At 44.4% G+C, this 17,744-nt stretch overlaps 2 long non-coding RNA genes across 2 annotated transcripts in view; both read right to left on the bottom strand.

The window, feature by feature from the left end:
- The window catches only part of LOC142470225 (uncharacterized), a 140,648-nt gene that overhangs the window by 111,032 nt on the left and 11,872 nt on the right, over positions 1 to 17,744 (bottom strand). The window lies entirely within an intron of this gene.
- Positions 1,299 to 11,620, bottom strand: LOC142470224 (uncharacterized). The gene is made up of 3 exons (XR_012789237.1): positions 11,012 to 11,620; positions 10,840 to 10,921; positions 1,299 to 2,637 (listed from the first exon to the last, which is right to left on the bottom strand). It is a non-coding gene; the product is annotated as an uncharacterized LOC142470224 (long non-coding RNA).

Below are 17,744 nucleotides of genomic sequence, written 5' to 3'. Positions count from 1 at the left end.
TCCCACCAGGCCAAGCTTTTAGCTAGAGATGTTATCTTAAAAACGAGCATACGTGGTGAGTGAATAATTGTATGTTATCGCTAATTGGAACAACCATTCAATAGCAATATAATATGCAGATCAGTTGGAATTGAAGCACAGCGAGCTCATTTTTTATAAAGCTTGGATATGTCTTCTGCAAACTAATTAGACCCAAGCCTCTTTAATTAAATACATCAGGCGAAAGCCAGCGAGTTCAGATCTAATAAGGCTAATGACGTTTTTTTGGTAGTTGTTTTGTTTTAAAGACTTGGTTTATTTAATGCCTTATCTTTGTTAAACCAATTTGTACCATATGCCCAGTCCTCCGTTACTGAACCTCATCATCTGGATGTTTTAAAATGTATGAATGCCAGATACAATCATTGTTCTTTGTGAACCAAATCCCAGGGTGTTGTAAAAGCAGCTGCTTCATACAATAGACATTACTTAACAATAACTGAGACACAACATTCCTCAAACTAGAGAAATCCAATGGAACTATGGTGAAATTAGCATATGTCTTGAGAACGTGACTTGACGATTATTCAAATCAACATTTCCCACCTCCTCCTGGAACTAGCCATGGTTTATGTTATAATGAGTAAGTATGCACACTTCCAGCTACTTATATTTCCCTTTAGCCTGAGAAAACAGAACATTACCAGGCAAAATGGACCTTTACAACAATGTCCTCTAACCTCACCACCACTGACCTCTAACCTCACCGCCACGGTAGTTGTTCCGCCACTGAGGCTGGTGTCGGGAAGGCATATCGTACGTAGGAAGCTGCAGCTGCAATTTCTGGGGCCAATCCGAAAAAGGTTTCTGGATTCCTTATCTAGGTTACGCCTTAGGCTGTTGGAAGTATTATCACAGCTAATGCCACATCTGCATGTTCCCCTGGCTAATATATCTTAGATGTAAAAAATGTCACGTACACGTGAAACCACTGTTACGCCCTGAAACCTGTTTAAGTACTGGCCTGGATGTCTTTGGTATTGAAGAAACCCCATGAGATTTCAAGAACAAAAAGAAAATATTCTCTATACATGAATGTCTGCATAGAATCATTTTCAAATGAGCTTTTTAGTTTCCCATTGTCCAATACTGACAGAAGCACGGACATTCCAAATTATGCCTTCAGTCCTGGAACAACATTTTCATAGATGTAGTTTAATCTTGTTAATTGCATGCTACAAAAGGTTGTAAGAAGCTTATAAAATCTAAATGTCATCTTGGGGTCGAAGTTAGGTAAGGATAATTATCTGTAGGTGGAATATTAAGCACTCGTTTAATTACATGGTACTTAAAATAATTGGTTACTAAAAAAGAAAACTTAGACAGTTAATATTAATTTCTACCTAAGAAACATTCCGATCATTCTTAACGTGCCCCTTCAGTGAAATTTTGTAGCAAAAGTATAATTTATTCTGCCATTGTTACATCAAACGCAGGTAATCCGCTTACATATGTTCCTTTAATTGTTTATTGAGAGGTCTTAATACATTTAAAACAAGTTGCTAAGTCCTGAGAACACAATTCAATGAAACCAACACATTTTGTGACCAGATATACTTTAATAGCACAAAGCCAGACGGACCAGCACAGCCTTATATTTCTCACTGCGTTTATAGCAAACACACAGATATTAAAGCCACGGTACACACTGATTGCCCCTTTTTATTTATCTCCTCTTGCCCTTTCAGGGGATGTTTTTAATAGTAAATCTGATGCTTTGCAGAGGAGTTACAAGCAGGTAAGGGGCTTATTCAGCTATCAGCTGAAGTGGACGAGCAGGTCGCTGACTTCAATTTGGCCCAAAAAACAGCCAGATCGGCCACTCCAACTGATATAGTATATGCCCCTAAGTGTCCGAAAAGTCAAAATGAATGTCTCCTCCCAGCCCAGTGCAGTCAGAGGCGAGAGATTAGGAAAACCATGATTTGTAACACTAAAATAAACTATTTTTGTTAAATAGCAGGAAATGCTCAGGGGGTAAGATACTAGAATGATACGAGTTAAACTCATATAGGATTCTAGGGGGGATTGGTGCTTTAGGTAGTGATTTTTTTAATTGCCAGTATTCTCTTCTCCAATTAACAGTGCACACGGTGGGTAATTGTAGAAGCCTAGTGTTCATTTTATGGTGCCTTTGGGTAGATTGCGATGGATATAAACACTAACATTGAAAAATGACAATATTTGAAGATGAAATAGAATAATATTTATACGCTTCATCAATATAGATGAGTTAACAGACATTTGCCAAATAGACACACTTCAGGTAGCAAGCCTGTCCCAATGTGATATTTATTTTTTCACAGTATTTCAACCAGGAGGCCCCACAGAACAACACTGTTATTTTCAGATCCAGGGACCCCAGACACCCCCATTTCCCAGATACAGTTTATGATGGGTATATAAAGATGGCCTGGCAGTCATTCAATGATGTCATTTCCTGCGGCTTCCTATTGGCCTGCACGTTGGCCGTGATTTTGTTCCCACGGGAAGAAGCGTAGACCACGGCACTGAAACCTGTAAGTATCTGGGACACTGGGGCTTGGCGTGAGATGGACATTGCAGGGTTCACCTCCAGGAGACCCCCTGGTTCGAACACTATCAAAACAAAGATTTTAAATAAAACAGAGGAGATGGGAGTCCTGCTTTAATATCTGCTAGCCCCAAAACAACCAAGCTATCATTTGTGCAAAATGTGCTACTTTGAGTTGAAAAATAAGTCCTACCCTAGCAAAAGGAATGATGTTATATTGGACAGTAGATAAATGATCATACACTACAGGAGTCCACCTGCAAACCCCTGTTTTCCCGAATGGGGTTCTCTTGGGGGTTGGAGAGGTGTTTAACAACTAGCACATCTTAAATCATTGCATATTGAATTAGCATAATTAATAAAATAATGCGTCACTCCCTCTGCATATAATCAGACCCTAACATCTCCTGCTTCATAATGGCGATCAATCTCGCCGTTCTGAAAAGGACGCTGCATTGAAATCTGTACATTTTTATTCATTTATGTAAAAAAGGGAACCTGCAGGAAATGTAAAAGCACCGGACACAACACCAAGGCTTGCACCCCGCCAGAAAACTTGTGACCTGTGCGGGGAGACAACCCATATGTTTCGGGACTGCGAGCTGAGAGTCAGGAGCTACGCAGAGGTTGCGGCGAAAGGCGCGAAACTGGGCGTCCCCCTGGCAACAACTCAGGTGACAGTCAAGAAGACCCCTGCAACCCAACCCGTGAAGGCAAAGAGTGATAAGCATCAGAAGGAACAAAGGCAAAAGGAGGCCCCCAAAGCAGCGTCTGCTGCGGCTCCTAAGCCTGTTGTTCCTTCAGCGGCAGCCCCGATCCTACCCCATCCCTCCCTAACCCCTGCATCAGCACTCCCCCCCACACGCATTGCTGCCGCAACCCCCTCACTCCTGCCCCCCTCTCCCTCCCCTTCCCTCCTCCCTGCCTACCCATCCCAGTCCTCCACTGCAGCCCCTCCCACCCTCCACGAGGCTGCAGCCTCTCCCTCTGTAACACCTCTCCCCAGCTGTTGCACCCCAACCCCTTTTCTTCCCTTGCTACAGATGCAACCCCCAGTACCCAGACTGGAAAGGAGAAGCAGGGAAAAAAGGAGGAGGACCCCCGAGACAGAAAGCCCAATTCAGGGGTTGGAGCTGAAGAAGGCCCAGCTGCAGATCAACGACTCACCCACTTCCAGTGATGCTGACAGCGACCTGGAGGAGGAGGCAGAGATGCAGGAGGCGGCCATCTTAGAAGAGCAGGTGGCCACCTTAGAACAGCCACCTGGAGAGACACAAGAGATTGTGGAAGAGCTCATAAAGGAGTGGCGAGAGTCCGCAGAGGCCCTCCTCGATGATAACCTTGGCCACACCATGGATCAGCTAGATCAGCTGTGCGAGGAAACCAGCACGGCCAACCAGGCCAGTAAGGATGGTAACTAGTATCACTGCATGTCTGCCTAACCCTTTATACCCAAACTAATGGCGTCTTCTAACATTTTCTCCATTAGCGTAAGGAGCATAGGAGAGCAGATGCGACGAGTCAGTATACAAAACTTCCTTTCTTTACAGAAATGTGATGTGTATATGCTGCAGGAATGTGCCTTACTTTTTTTCTCAGTCCTACAGGCATCTGAGCGGGATGTGATCTCACGGCCCCTCCTACTGGTCTGGGGGGAACGAGTGTAGGAACGCAGGTGTAGCCTTTTTGACCAGGGGGGATGTTTCACTGTTGATTCTGTCCACGAGCACGTCTGCGGCAGACTTCTGATCGTAGACGGTTCATGGGCAGGGGAGCTGGTTAGGCTCATCAATGTCAACGCCTCTCCCTGGAAAAATGAGCCCTTGGAACTATTCCAGCACCTGCGCCTTTGGCTCGCAACCTCCAGGGCAGTAGTGATGGGTCGGGATTTCAACTACACGATTGAGGCCGGTAGGTGTGTCCCCCCCAGCAAATCAGCAAAGATGGATGTGATGTCCAGGCTAGTCATGGCGATGATTAGGGAGGCATCCCTAAAGGATGTGGTGGATCCATGGGAACGGGCGCGGCAAACTACTCTTGGTGCCGCCCAAATGGCTCCGTGGGTTCTCGGATCGACCTCCTGTTCACCATCAAGCTGTCAGGACGAGCTCACCACAAACGAGGCGGGACCGCGGTGCTGAGGTGGGATAGGATATAACGCCACCCACAGCCACGAGGGCACGTCTTGAGAGTAGAGTGGTCTGGGAGTCCGAGTCGGGGCAGGAGAGGTTCGGATGGTAGAGGGTGCTGTTCGCCAAGTCCGGGGTTAGAGAGAGGGACGTAATCGTTTACCGTTTGCCGGGTTCGGAGAGTCGTATTGCCGTATGCCAAGTTCGGAATGCCAGAGGTGCGGATAGTCGTAGAGGAAGCCGGTTTGGTACACAAGGAAGACTGCAAAACAAGACAGGACAAGACAGGACTAGGGAGGCAGAGAGTGATGAGAACAACTGGTTCTATGCTCAACCGACGAGTTAATGAAGCTGCAGGGTATATATAGGCAAGAGGGTCCAATGGCAGAGTATCAAGGTGGGGGTGTGTGAATGGGCCAGGCTGAGACAGGGATAGGTCCAGAGGAGCTCCTGGAGGAGGGACTAGAAGAAAGGGTACATTTGATTGCAGCATTAAAAAGAGGAGATGTGCCTTTAAGAGGCTGGAGCGCCTCCGTGTGGCCGCGCCTCCGTGTGGCCATACCTGCGGGCGCGTGACCGGGCACACGCCCAGACCCGGCACTAGAAGGGGAGCGCTGACGTGCGCGCGCGCGCCTAGGCAAGATGGCGATCGGCGTCCTGGAGGGAGGATCACTGCGAGGCGTGGGAGAGCCCGGCGGAACCGCGGGTAAGTGGGGAGCACGCCGAGGGCGGCGTGACTCCCAGGTCGTTACACAAGCATGTACAGCACAGACAGCACCACATGGTTGATCACATCGCAGTTTTTTTTCTGCATAATAAAAGAATTTTCACAACAAAAAATATGTTCTTGGTTGGCCATCAAAGGGCATACTTTATCTATTGGCTATTTACACTGCAATGCTGGTAGCCGTGTAGCCATTTTTTCTCCTGCAAAGAATGGGCTCCCTGACCTAACAGGATCTAGATCCCATATTAGATGATATTTGTTGTTGAGTTTGAATGCCTATATTGTATATTGGTTCTGAACATACAGGTATTAAAAGAAACAGACTATGGCTCATATTCGCTAAGTAGCGCTATGCATAAGACCTTCAATGTAGAAGCCTGCATGAGTTGAACTCATATAATGTTAGTATCTTACCCGCTGAGTATGTCCTGCTTTAAAAAACAAAAGAACTTTTTTAGTGTTAAAAAACATGATCTTCTTCATCTGTAGCTTCTGAGGTTCCTACAATAACCTTTAGACTGCAATAGGCCCCAGTGAGAGCTTCATTTCTACCTCATGGACACTTAATATTTCAAATGCCTAAATCCCCGAAACGGAGTATCCGATTCGAAAAATAAAAACTGCTTTGACGATCAGCGAAGGACTGCTGTTTAACTTTTCTATAACTCCAAGACGCAGTGCTGCTAATTAGTCCTCCTGCTTTAGCAACAAAGAAAAAATACATTCCTTCGAAATATTGCATTTAAAATTGGCCTTTAATATGAAAGGAACACTATTGTTGCATGTATAAACCAGTACAAACCATTCCACATTACCGCTTACCAAACTCTAATAGACTCGAGTTAAAAATGACGTGTGTTATGTGTCCTTAACCAACCTTGTGAGTCGGAAGGGACTGGATTCATATCATCTCCAGAGAGGGAATTAGAAGGCATGTTTTGATGTTAACACATTGGGCTTTCACCCCCGCTAACCTTTGTTAGAAAGAAAAGGTCTGATATGGGAACTAGCGACAAAACCCTAAACACATGTCAGAAACCAAATTATTTTCTCGCCAAAGCAAAACGATATATTACCTGTGGCCAAGCAATCACCAGGTTTAATATCGTCTGGTATTAAGTGGAGTAATGTATTTACTTTATCTGGTACACATGCCTCTGAAATGTGCCCGGTGTCATTACTGCAGAACAGGAAACCCATTTCTGTTTTTATCAAAAGCACTTAATATGTAATGAACGGTATTAACTTGACAATCTTACAAATATGAACAATAGAAAGGCCGTCTGAACACACAAAAAATAAATCTTTAACAGCAACTACAGGATCAGGTGGCAAACGCCAGTGTTTTCTCAGGCATTACCATGATCCTTCAGCAGCCTGCCACACTGGAAGCTAAGCTTTATAAAGAGCTATTAGACTTTGATTAGGAGCCATCTGTGACCTGAGATTATCTGACCAGACTGACCATTAGACTAACCAGTACACCAAGGGTCTATAACTTATGCTCTTTCATTATGTAATTGACTAATCTAAAACAAAAGAAAAGCAGATGGTGGGCAACAAAAAGAAGTAAATAGAGATAGACTGAAGGAAGGAGCAGCGCTGCTATTTCCACCATGTGTACAGTATGTGCCAGAGGCTTGATTGTCAATGTGACTTTAAGGCTGAGATTATACAGCCTGCGATTGCACTCTCGCGGTTGCGTGCGCGCCAACCTCAAATTGGCTAATGCCTATGATGCCGCTCCGTGTGCGCACGCCGAAGCGCACTGGAGCGACCGTGATTTGAAGAGACGACGTTTTTTGTCTTTTCACGCGTTGCCGTGTGATGTCAGCGTCACGTGAGCTTGTTCAGCCAATGAGGGCAAAGCAGCTTCGTGACGCGTTAGCCACGCCCCCAGATCGCCTCCCCAATCTCCTGCAGGCATATTCACAGATCGCTGGGTCTGCAGGAGTGCGGGAGGCTATGTGCGCGGTCGCAAGCGGGCGCGCAGGCTGTATAATCTCAGCCTAAAACAGGGGTGGCCAACTCCAGTCCTCAAAGGCCACCAACACGCCAGTTAAGGATATCCCTGCTTCAGCACAGGTGATGCAGTCAATGACTGAGTCACTGATTGAGCCACCTGTGCTGAAGCAAGGATATCCTGTAAACCTGACCTGTTGGTGGCCCTTGAGTACTAGAGTTGGCCACCCCTGGATTAAAAGAATGAACCGGTCACAAAAAAAAAAAAAGCTTTATTATTCCACATTAATATGAACACAGGATGCTCTCCGGCATTTCTGTAGATACTCACAATGTGCAGGAATGTATATACAAGAACGGTGACATAACTGATATAATATTGCATTAATACTGTACATGCATCCACAAGATTTACAGTGGAAAACACTTTATCAGAAACCAGAGGGGTATTTTTGGCATCCCTGCCTGTCAAAAAGGTTTGCACCTGGAAAGTGATTTGCTGTTAAATGATTACAGTTTCAAATAATACCATTTTTTGCATTTTACATGAATGAAGATCCCAAATTCCTATATGCTTAATATGGAACCTTTCGGTTCTTAAACTAATTAATCTACAACTCCTATGTAATTCTCCGGTATTGTTCCCATCCACCAGTCTCTTGATCCGCATCCTTCAAGAGCATTAATTGAGTTACTCAGTAAGTAATTGAGTTGAGCTGTAGAACAATCTTAAGTGAGCTTAAATTGAATGAGAAGGTTACATTTCTAGAAATGAGCTTCAGAATGAGTTTTATATTGACTAGAAATTAGGTTCTGTTGGAAGGTGACACCTACTCATTCCTATTAGTCCCTTTGAAGCTATAAGGCACATCACTGGAGAAGAATTAGCGATATATATGTATGTGTATCTTTATTTATATAGCTAAATCAATGTACATAGCGCTTCACAGCAGTAATACACGTCACAAAATAATATAACATAATAATATAACACAGTGGAAATAGCGCTGGAGACACAAAATAACATTAGGAAAAAGGAGTCCCTGCCCAGAAGAGCTTACAATCTAAGCGGTAAGTAAGAAGAACCTACAGAGACCGTAGGAAGGTGTTCAGGTAAGTGCATCTGCAAGGGACCAAGGTCATTGTGTGAGGTGTATAGTATCAGCCATGGAGCCACCCATATGCTTCATTAAAGAGGTCTGTTTTAAGATGAGTCTTAAAGGTGGATAGAGAAGGTGCATCTAGGATATTGAGGGGAAGGGCATTCCAGAGGTGTGGGGCAGTGGGTGAGAAAAGTTTTAGGCGGGAAAGGGATTTAGATACAAAAGGGGTAGAGAGAAGACATCCTTGGGCAGAATGCAAGAGTTAGGGCTGATATGCAAGAAGGGTCAGAAGAGTGTAAAGCTTTAAAAGTAAGGAGGAGAATTGAGTGCGAGATGCGGGATTTGATAGGAAGCCAGGAGAGTGATTTCATCAGGGGAGACGTTGAGACAGATTTAGGAAAGAGTAGAGTGATTCTGGCAGCTGCGTTAAGGATAGATTGTAGGGGAGACAGGTGAGAGGCAGGAAGGCCGGACAGTAGAAAGTTGCAGTAGTCAAGACGGGAGAGAATGAGGGCCTGCATTAGAGTTTTAGCAGAATAGCGACAAAAGAAAGGTCGAATCTTTGCAACATTACGGAGGAAAAAACGACAGGTTTTAGCCACATTGTGAGTGTGAGAGCAAAATGTGAGGGAAGGGTCAAATGTGACCCCTTGGAAGTGTGCTTGTGACACTGGGTGTATGATGGTGCTGCCAACAGTAATGTAGGAGGGGGTAGTAGGGTCAGGTTTGGGAGGAAGTATGAGGAGCTCCGTTTTTGACATGTTAAGTTTGAGTTGGTGGAGGGCCATCCAGGATGATATCGCGGAGAGACATTCAAAGACTTTATAAAGTAAAGGAGGGGAGCATTTTCCAGAATGATAGCTGTATAACCAGGGTTTGTTCTAGGACATTTAAATTAAGAGAAAATAAAGCAAAATGATGGAGCATCCACCTATTGAAGAGAACTTATACAAATGGAATTCAACTATGTATGTGACAGGACAGTATGCAAGGGGACCATATGCAAGGGGACAGTATGCAATGGGACAGTATGCAAGGGGACAATATGTAAAAGGACTATATGTTAAAGGACTATATGTAAGAGGACTATATGTAAGGAGACAGTATGTAAGCGCAGATGGGGTGTAATGGACTTTCTGTAACTTCTAAGGACATTTACATTATCAAAGACCGGTACAGATAGCAAAGTTTGCTCACGAACGTTCAGGATATCGTTTCAAAAAATGTGCATGAAGTAAAAAAAAATTTGGGAACTCATAGAAACATTTGCTGCCTATCTTACTACGAGTGCAGCAAAGCCTGGTGGTACATATCAGCAAATTTGGCGAAGGATACGAATTCCAATTAGCAGGGGCTGGCAGGTTTTTGGCTGAGGAGGTGAGCACGGGGCTCCAGCCCAATATCACTCCCCCCACCCAATTTCACAAACAGATTATTGCAACGTACACAAATACATACGCACCAGATACAGTATATGCACCATACATACATACATACATACATACATACATACATACAATCAGGGCCACAGACAGATTTCCCCGGGCTCAGAATTAGAGTTAACCCCGGTTCCCCTTCCCCCGTGTCGGTGAGACCCCTCTATTTTCCCCCCTCTTCCCATGTATTTCTCTCCACTCCGTCTCACTCCCTCTCTTCCTCACTCACCCCCTCTCACCTCTCACTCCCCCCTCCATCAATTACCCCACTCTCACTCAATCCCACCCCCTGCATGTATTTCTCTCCCCTGCGTCTCACTTTCTCCCTCTTTTCCTCACTCACTCCTTCACCCCCTCTCTCCTTTCACTCTCCCCCCTCTGTCAATTACCACACTCCTCAATCATTCCCTACCCCCTCACACAATCCCCTCCCCAAAATACATATAAAAAAGCCCCACCCCCTCCAAATACAAAAAACCTTCCAACCCCCAAATATATTAAAAAAACATAGAGAAAAAACCCTACCCCCAAATACATACAGCCCCCTCAAACCCCAAATACATACAGAAAAAAACCCTACCCACAAATACATACAGCCCCCTCAAACCCCAAATGCATACAAATCCCTCCACCCCCAAATACTTATTAAAAAACACCACCCACCACCCAAATACATATAACCCCCCACCCCCAAATACATATAAAAAGAACTCCCCTCCAAATACATATAGCCCCCCCACCCCCTAAAAACACACACACATATATATATATTTATTTATTTTAAACACCCCCTAAATACATATATTAAAAAAACACCCACAAATAAATATAACTCCCCACCCCCAAATACATATAAAAAAACACACCCCCAAATACATATAAAAAAACACACCCCCAAATACAGACTTACCTTGGAGATGGTCTCAGGCCTCTAGCCAGGCCCGGCTACCGATCCTCTAGTTCAGGGGTGCGCAAAGTGGGGGCGAGAATCCCTGCGGGGGGGACACAGAGTTTACAGAGGTCCTGCGCGCTTCCCAAAGGGATTAAAATTAATGCCGGGGGAGCTGTAAGCTTCTCCTAACCTTGTTTCAGACACTCCTGGTGATGTGTCGCTGCGGGGTCATTTGACGGCGCGTTGCCATGGCAACGTGACATCAGGACGCCAGGACATCAGAGTCAAGGTAAGCAGGGGAGGGGAGGCTGCCACCTCTCCCCCCCACCCCCTCCCCCAACAGGCCAGGTTATCAAGATATCCCTGCTTCCGCACATGGAGCTCAATCAGTGGCTCAGTCAAAGACTGCATCATCTGTGCTGAAGCAGGGACTGATTGAGTCGCCTATGCTGAAGCAGGGATATCCTAAAAACCTGACCTGTTGAGGGTCTTGACCACTGGAGCTGAGCACCCCTGCGCGTGCGGGCTAATTTAAAAAAAAAAGACAGCTGTGCAGTTACAAGCACAGAATACAACCGCTTCCCATCTTTCCTGCGGCCAGTCCCTCGCCGTTATTCTCTGAACAACATCTCAATTGAACGTAAACCGTAATCAATATCAGATGTGACAAGTGACTGTTCATTTTTACTTGGAAGGTCTTGAGCACCTTTCAAAAGTTTTAGCTGGTTGTTTTTGAGCAAGTTATCCTTGTGGCACAGCTGTCACTTCTCCCAGTGCTCAAGCAAGACCGTGCTATTTTCACATCATGACATTGGTTGACAGGTTGTTAGGAGCTGACAGTGAATATGTTTGAAAAAAAACTGTCAAGCTGGTAAAAAAAAAAAGAGAAAAATAAGTTATAGAGAGAGCGCGATCCGAGCACCTAACATTTGTAACGGCGTGTTAAATTGTAAATACGCTCTCAAAATACATAGATCACGTTCTTGTCGTGTTCTCTGTAAGGGCGACAGTCAATGTGATTATCTGATCCTTCGATAAAATTAACATTATGTTATCATTTCAGTCACAGTAGGCACTCGATCACTAAGATTAAAAGCCAAATCAATATTGATTGGCAAGAATAGTTGAAGAATGGCAATGCAAATCAATATAATAAGCATTTATTCTAGCACAGACCTGAAAGTATACATTGAAGTTGTGCAGGTAAATTCATACCATCAAATCTCTTCTTTTCTGAAACACACAGAGATAAATAACACTGCAACCACCAGGAGAGAGTTATTAATCCACTGTACCCGTCTGTACTGGGAGGTACAGAATATCATTATTTTACTTACAGTACTGAACACAGTACTTACAAACCAGCAGTTTCCTTTTCTTTTAGCTGAATCTGTTTTGTAATGTGGGTGTGATGTAATAGAAGCAATCTGGATTGTAGCCAAAGTCTTATCTTACCAGAGTAAAATAAATATCTCAAAGATGTGTCTTTACTGCAACAAAACAGTTGAACCCATTCAATGTTTCCAATGTCACTACCACAGTGGACCCTGGGAGATCTTGAAAAACAATATTTGGGGCCTTGTTTCAATGTTGTCAACATTGGACGCAGAACTGTTCAATATCATCGTTTCTAATAAGAGTCTTAATTAGAGGCAAATACAATGCACACTCTTTTAAAGAGATGATACTTTTATTTTACATGAAACAAATATTATGCACCCCAGATAATCCCCAAATCCATCGGGAGACATCATTCCGCGCACAAAATATACTCTTAACATTTTCATCAAAGGATAATTCTTCCTTGGCCTATTATTAAACAGTGATTGTTAAGGATCATTTTCTTACAGTAGCTAACTCCCCAACTATCAAATACGTACAGCATATATCCCTGTGCTGAGAAAGAGGACCGGCAAAATAAACCTTACCGTGTTTCTAAATGCATCTAGTCTGCTTCAAATTACAGTGTTTAAGGATGAGAAAAATATGTGGTTTGGGGTTACTGATTATTTTTCCATGGAATTCACAACTTCTGATCATCTTACCCATCACCTTGGCTTCACTGCCCCCTCATGTGCAATTTAGGACCGTTGTATTTCCAATGTTGCTCCCTCAAACAGATGCTATATACATTATAACATTTTATCATCACCGATTTAGACAAATTGGATATATAAAACATGAAACTTAGAGCCATTTTCCAGTACAACGGTTCTAACCTTAACCACCCTGTCAAACGTAGTGTATAATTTAATTGAATAAAATGTGGATGTGTTGAATGCTATAGAGTTGGGCGACCGTTACAATGTTAATATTATAACGGGAATCAGAAACTCATTCCAATAATAAAGCCGGCGAGGTTTTTCAATTACACAATGTTTCACCGAGACGAAGAATAGGCAGCAAAATACTCTACAACAGCCATGATATATGAGAAAGGTTCCACTGGATTGCCAACAATGACATACTACAAAACATTGACTGTATCTTTCACCGCATTGTGCCACTCAAATTACAAGCAAGCTTCGTTTTAGCAGCAATACTTCAATTTACTGTCGCTTGTAGGACTCCTCAATGCTGCGGCAGTGCTTGGTGTGTATCTTAACATTGGCTGTTTTCCAGTTTCCTTGGAAATTATTTTCATTTATATCAGTAGTGTGTGCCTACAGTAAACTGCGCAACTAAACTATTCAAATTAATAATAAATAATAATAATAGCATGTTCTTGTGTAGCGCTGCTAGCTTCACGTAGCGCTTTTCAGAGACATTTTGCAGGCACAGCTCCCTGCCCCGTGGAGCTTGCAATCTACGTTTTTTGTGCCTGAGGCACAGGGAGATAAAGTGACTTGCCCAACGTCACAAGGAGCCGACACCGGGAATTGAATCAGGCTCCCCCTGCTTCAAACTTTCAGTGCCAGTTACTGCCTTTACTCACTGAGCCACTCAATCTCCCATGGAGAAATTCAGAAAATGCGTTACTAAAATATTCAAATGAGCAACAAGTACTAAATCATTCTAAATATTTGTTTATATCGAAAGAGCTAAATTATTGACGGGGCTTTTTTCGACATGTCGTTGTTCATAGCAATACACTTTAGAAATATGTTATTTGTTTGTTTACTGGAAAAACCAAGAATACCTGCATGTAACAGTGTATTGTGCGGCCGTAATCACACTGGGATCACAGCACAATTATTATTAGCCAAAGTCTCAAGAATTACACTTACAAAATATGTCATCTTTATGCCATTCACTGCTATTAACGAGTAACTTGGTTTCCAATAAATGTCACAATCAGTTTCATTTAATTAAAATAACAGATATTATATAGTAATGTGGACTGACATTTATGTCTTCATTTACGTGAGATGGGATTTATGGTAAATGCTTTATTTGATGAAGGCCACAAATACTGGTCATTAAGCTGCTATAGGATGGACACGAGATCACATTAATGAAATTAGACAAGGCACAACACTGATATATTGGGCCATTCTGCGGTATTAGAAAATAAAGTGAGTCGTGTCCAAAAGCAAATGTTTTCCTTGGCCTGCAGTTACCATCGCTAACAATTTTACAAGGCAGCTGAACGTAAAGCAACCAGTCCCTAAAACAAACACACCAAAAAAAAATATATATATATATATATATACTAGCTGAGAAACCCGGCGTTGCCCGGGATGTGAAGTGTGAATAAGTATGTGTAAATGTTGTATGTGAAAGTTGTAATGTGATGCCAATGTTATGTAATATTAGTTAGAATTGTGTTTGTAAATCAACAGTAGTAGAAAGCACATGTATATGAGGGCAAATGTTTGAAGTGTATGTTAGTTGTTACGGTAGTTATTTTTGAAAATGTTATTGTTGGAAATGCTTCTTGAAAGATGTGAATGTCCATTGTTGAGAGGAGTGTATTTGATGTAATGTTAGATTTGTTGTTGACCTATTGTGTATTCCGTTGTGAGTTGTTTGTTAGCATTGTGTGCGTGGATTTCAATGTGTGTGAAATGGGTGTGTGCATTGTGTGGTGCAGTACATATAATTTGTGTGTGTGTGTGCGTGTCACGTTCATTGTCAGGGTGTGTATGTTTTGTTTTGCGAAGGTGTTTTTTGGGTGGCATGTTTTGTGTTGTGAAGATGTGTGTTTGGTGTTGTTGTTGTGATGTGCGTTATTGTAGGTGTTGTAGAGGTGTTGTGTGTGTAAGTTGTGATGTGTTGTTAAAAGTTGTTGATGTGTGTGTTGAGGTAGGTGTTGTGTGTGATGTTAGTGAAGTGTTTCAGTGCGATTGTGTTTACAATAGTTCCTGATGTTGTTGTGTCAAGGCGCAGTTCGATCCAATGATTGTATTGTGTGTTTTGGCACAGCGTTGAAGCGTCGAGGTGTTGAAGGCATCCGGTTGTGGTCTGTGAAAAGTTTGTAAATTGATAAAGTGTGACAGTATTGAGGGGTATTTATTTGTGTTTGGTGTGCGTTTGTGTAGGTGTTGAAATGTTGTGTGTTTTTGTTTTGTGTTAATGTTGGCTGTGTGTGTGGCAGAATAGTGTGTGTATGTAATTATTGTGTGTGATTGTTGATTGTGTGGGGTGTGTGTGTGGATGAGTGAGTGTGTGATGTGATAGTGAGTGTGTGGTGTGTGAGTGTGTGTGTCAGTGTTGGTTAGTTGAGTGTTTGTGTGCAATAAATTAGACAGATGTGTAAATAGTAATGTTTTGTGTAAAATATGTTATTGAAAGGAAGAGGTGATTTATTGTGCTAGGTGTGTTAGTAGCGGAGGTGTTGTGTTGTTGTATATGTTTGTGTGTGGTGGGATGTTGATGTGCAATGGGAGTGGGTGGTGAGACGTGTAAATGTGCATTGTATTCAGTGTAGTGTGTATGGTGAAGGGTAGGTAATTGGAACAGTGGGTTGGGTGTGTGTGTTTGTTTAGTGGTGGTTGTGTTGTGTGTGGTAGTTAAGGTTATGTTGAAGTGTTGTTTTGTGTGTTGTATCAGCAGAGGAGGTTGGTGTGTGTGTGTGAGTACGTGTGTTGCGTGGTTGAGGGCGTGTGGCGTTGCTGAGTGCGTGTGTGCATGTGTTTGTGTATTTGTGTGTGTGTTGTGTGTGATGGTGTGTGGTGTGTGTGAGAGCATGTGTGTATGTGGCGTGTGTGATGGCATGTGTGTGTGTATGACGCATGTTGTGTGTGTGACGTGTGTGAGTGCGTGTTGTTGGTCATAGACATGTTGTAAATTGCATGTTTTTGAGTGTAGTGTGTGTATTATGAGGGTGAAGGTGAGGTGTGATTTGTTGTTATGTGTGGCATAGAATGACAGGATGTTTGCGTGTGTGTGTGTGTGTGTATGAGGGGGTTTTGTGTGGGTGAGTGTTGTGTGTGAGTGGTGGTGTGAGAAGTGTTTTAGAATAAATTATACAGACAGTGAAATTGTTAGGAAAACATATTTTATTGTAAGGAACAGCTGAGTTTCAGTGGTAGGTGTTGTCATACAGTGTGTGAGGTAGCGGGAGTGACATTGGTGGCATGCTGTTTGACTGTAGTCCGCGGCGTCGCGGTCCGGTTGCGGAGGGAGATGTGTGAGGTGCAGGAGATGTCAGGCGTGCTGGTTGTTCCGCGGGAGGTAGAGTGTGTGAGGTAGCGGGATAGCGGGAGTGACATCGGTGGCATGGTGTGTGGTGTGTGTGAGAGCATGTGTGTGTGTTGCTGGTGTGTGATGGCGTGTGTGTGTATGAGGCATGTTGTGTGTGTGACGTGTGTGAGTACGTGTTGTTGGTCATACACATGTTAAAAATGGCATGTTTTTGAGTGTAGTGTGTGGCATAGAATGACAGGATGTTTGCGTGTGTGTGTGTGTGTGTGTGTATGAGGGGGTTTTGTGTGGGTGAGTGTTGTGTACATTATACAGACAGTAAAATAGTTAGGAAAACATATTTTATTTCAACGAACATCTGATTTCCAGTGGTAGGTGTTGTCATACACTGTGTGAGGTAGCGGGATAGGGGGAGGAACATTGGTGGCATGGTGTGTGAGTGTAGGCCGCGGCCTCGCGGTCCGGTTGCGGTAGGGAGCTGTGTGAGGTGCAGGAGATGTGGCGTGCTGTGCGGTCCGCGGGAGCTACACTGTGTGAGGTAGCGGGATAGGGGGAGGGACATCGTTGCCATGGTGTGTGAGTGTAGGCCGCGGCCTCGCGGTCCGGTTGCGGTAGGGAGATGTGTGAGGTGCAGGAGATGTGAGGCGTGCTGTGCGGTCCGCGGGAGCTACACTGTGTGAGGTAGCGGGATAGGGGGAGGGACATTGGTGGCATGGTGTAGCGGGGTAGGGGGCCTCGCGGTCTGGTTGCGGTAGGGAGCTGTGTGAGGTGCAGGAGATGAGGCGTGCTGTGCGGTTCGCGGGAGCTACACTGTGTGAGGTAGCGGGATAGGGGGAGGGACATTGGTGGCATGGTGTAGCGGGGTAGGGGGCCTCGCGGTCCGGTTGCGGAGGGAGATGTGTGAGGTGCAGGAGATGTGAGGCGTGCTGTGCGGTCCGCGGGAGCTACACTGTGTGAGGTAGCGGGATAGGGGGAGGGACATTGGTGGCATGGTGTAGCGGGGTAGGGGGCCTCGCGGTCCGGTTGCGGTAGGGAGATGTGTGAGGTGCAGGAGATGTGAGGCGTGCTGTGCGGTTCGCGGGAGCTACACTGTGTGAGCTAGCGGGATAGGGGGAGGGACATTGGTGGCATGGTGTAGCGGGGTAGGGGGCCTCACGGTCTGGTTGCGGTAGGGAGCTGTGTGAGGTGCAGGAGATGAGGCGTGCTGTGCGGTTCGCGGGAGCTACACTGTGTGAGGTAGCGGGATAGGGGGAGGGACATTGGTGGCATGGTGTAGCGGGGTAGGGGGCCTCGCGGTCCGGTTGCGGAGGGAGATGTGTGAGTTGCAGGAGATGTGA

This window comes from Ascaphus truei, chromosome 19 (assembly GCF_040206685.1).
Source record: "Ascaphus truei isolate aAscTru1 chromosome 19, aAscTru1.hap1, whole genome shotgun sequence".
NCBI classification, from domain to species: domain Eukaryota; kingdom Metazoa; phylum Chordata; class Amphibia; order Anura; family Ascaphidae; genus Ascaphus; species Ascaphus truei.
The sequence above is the reverse complement of the archived record's forward strand: the minus strand, read 5'-3'. Positions and strand labels throughout refer to the sequence as shown.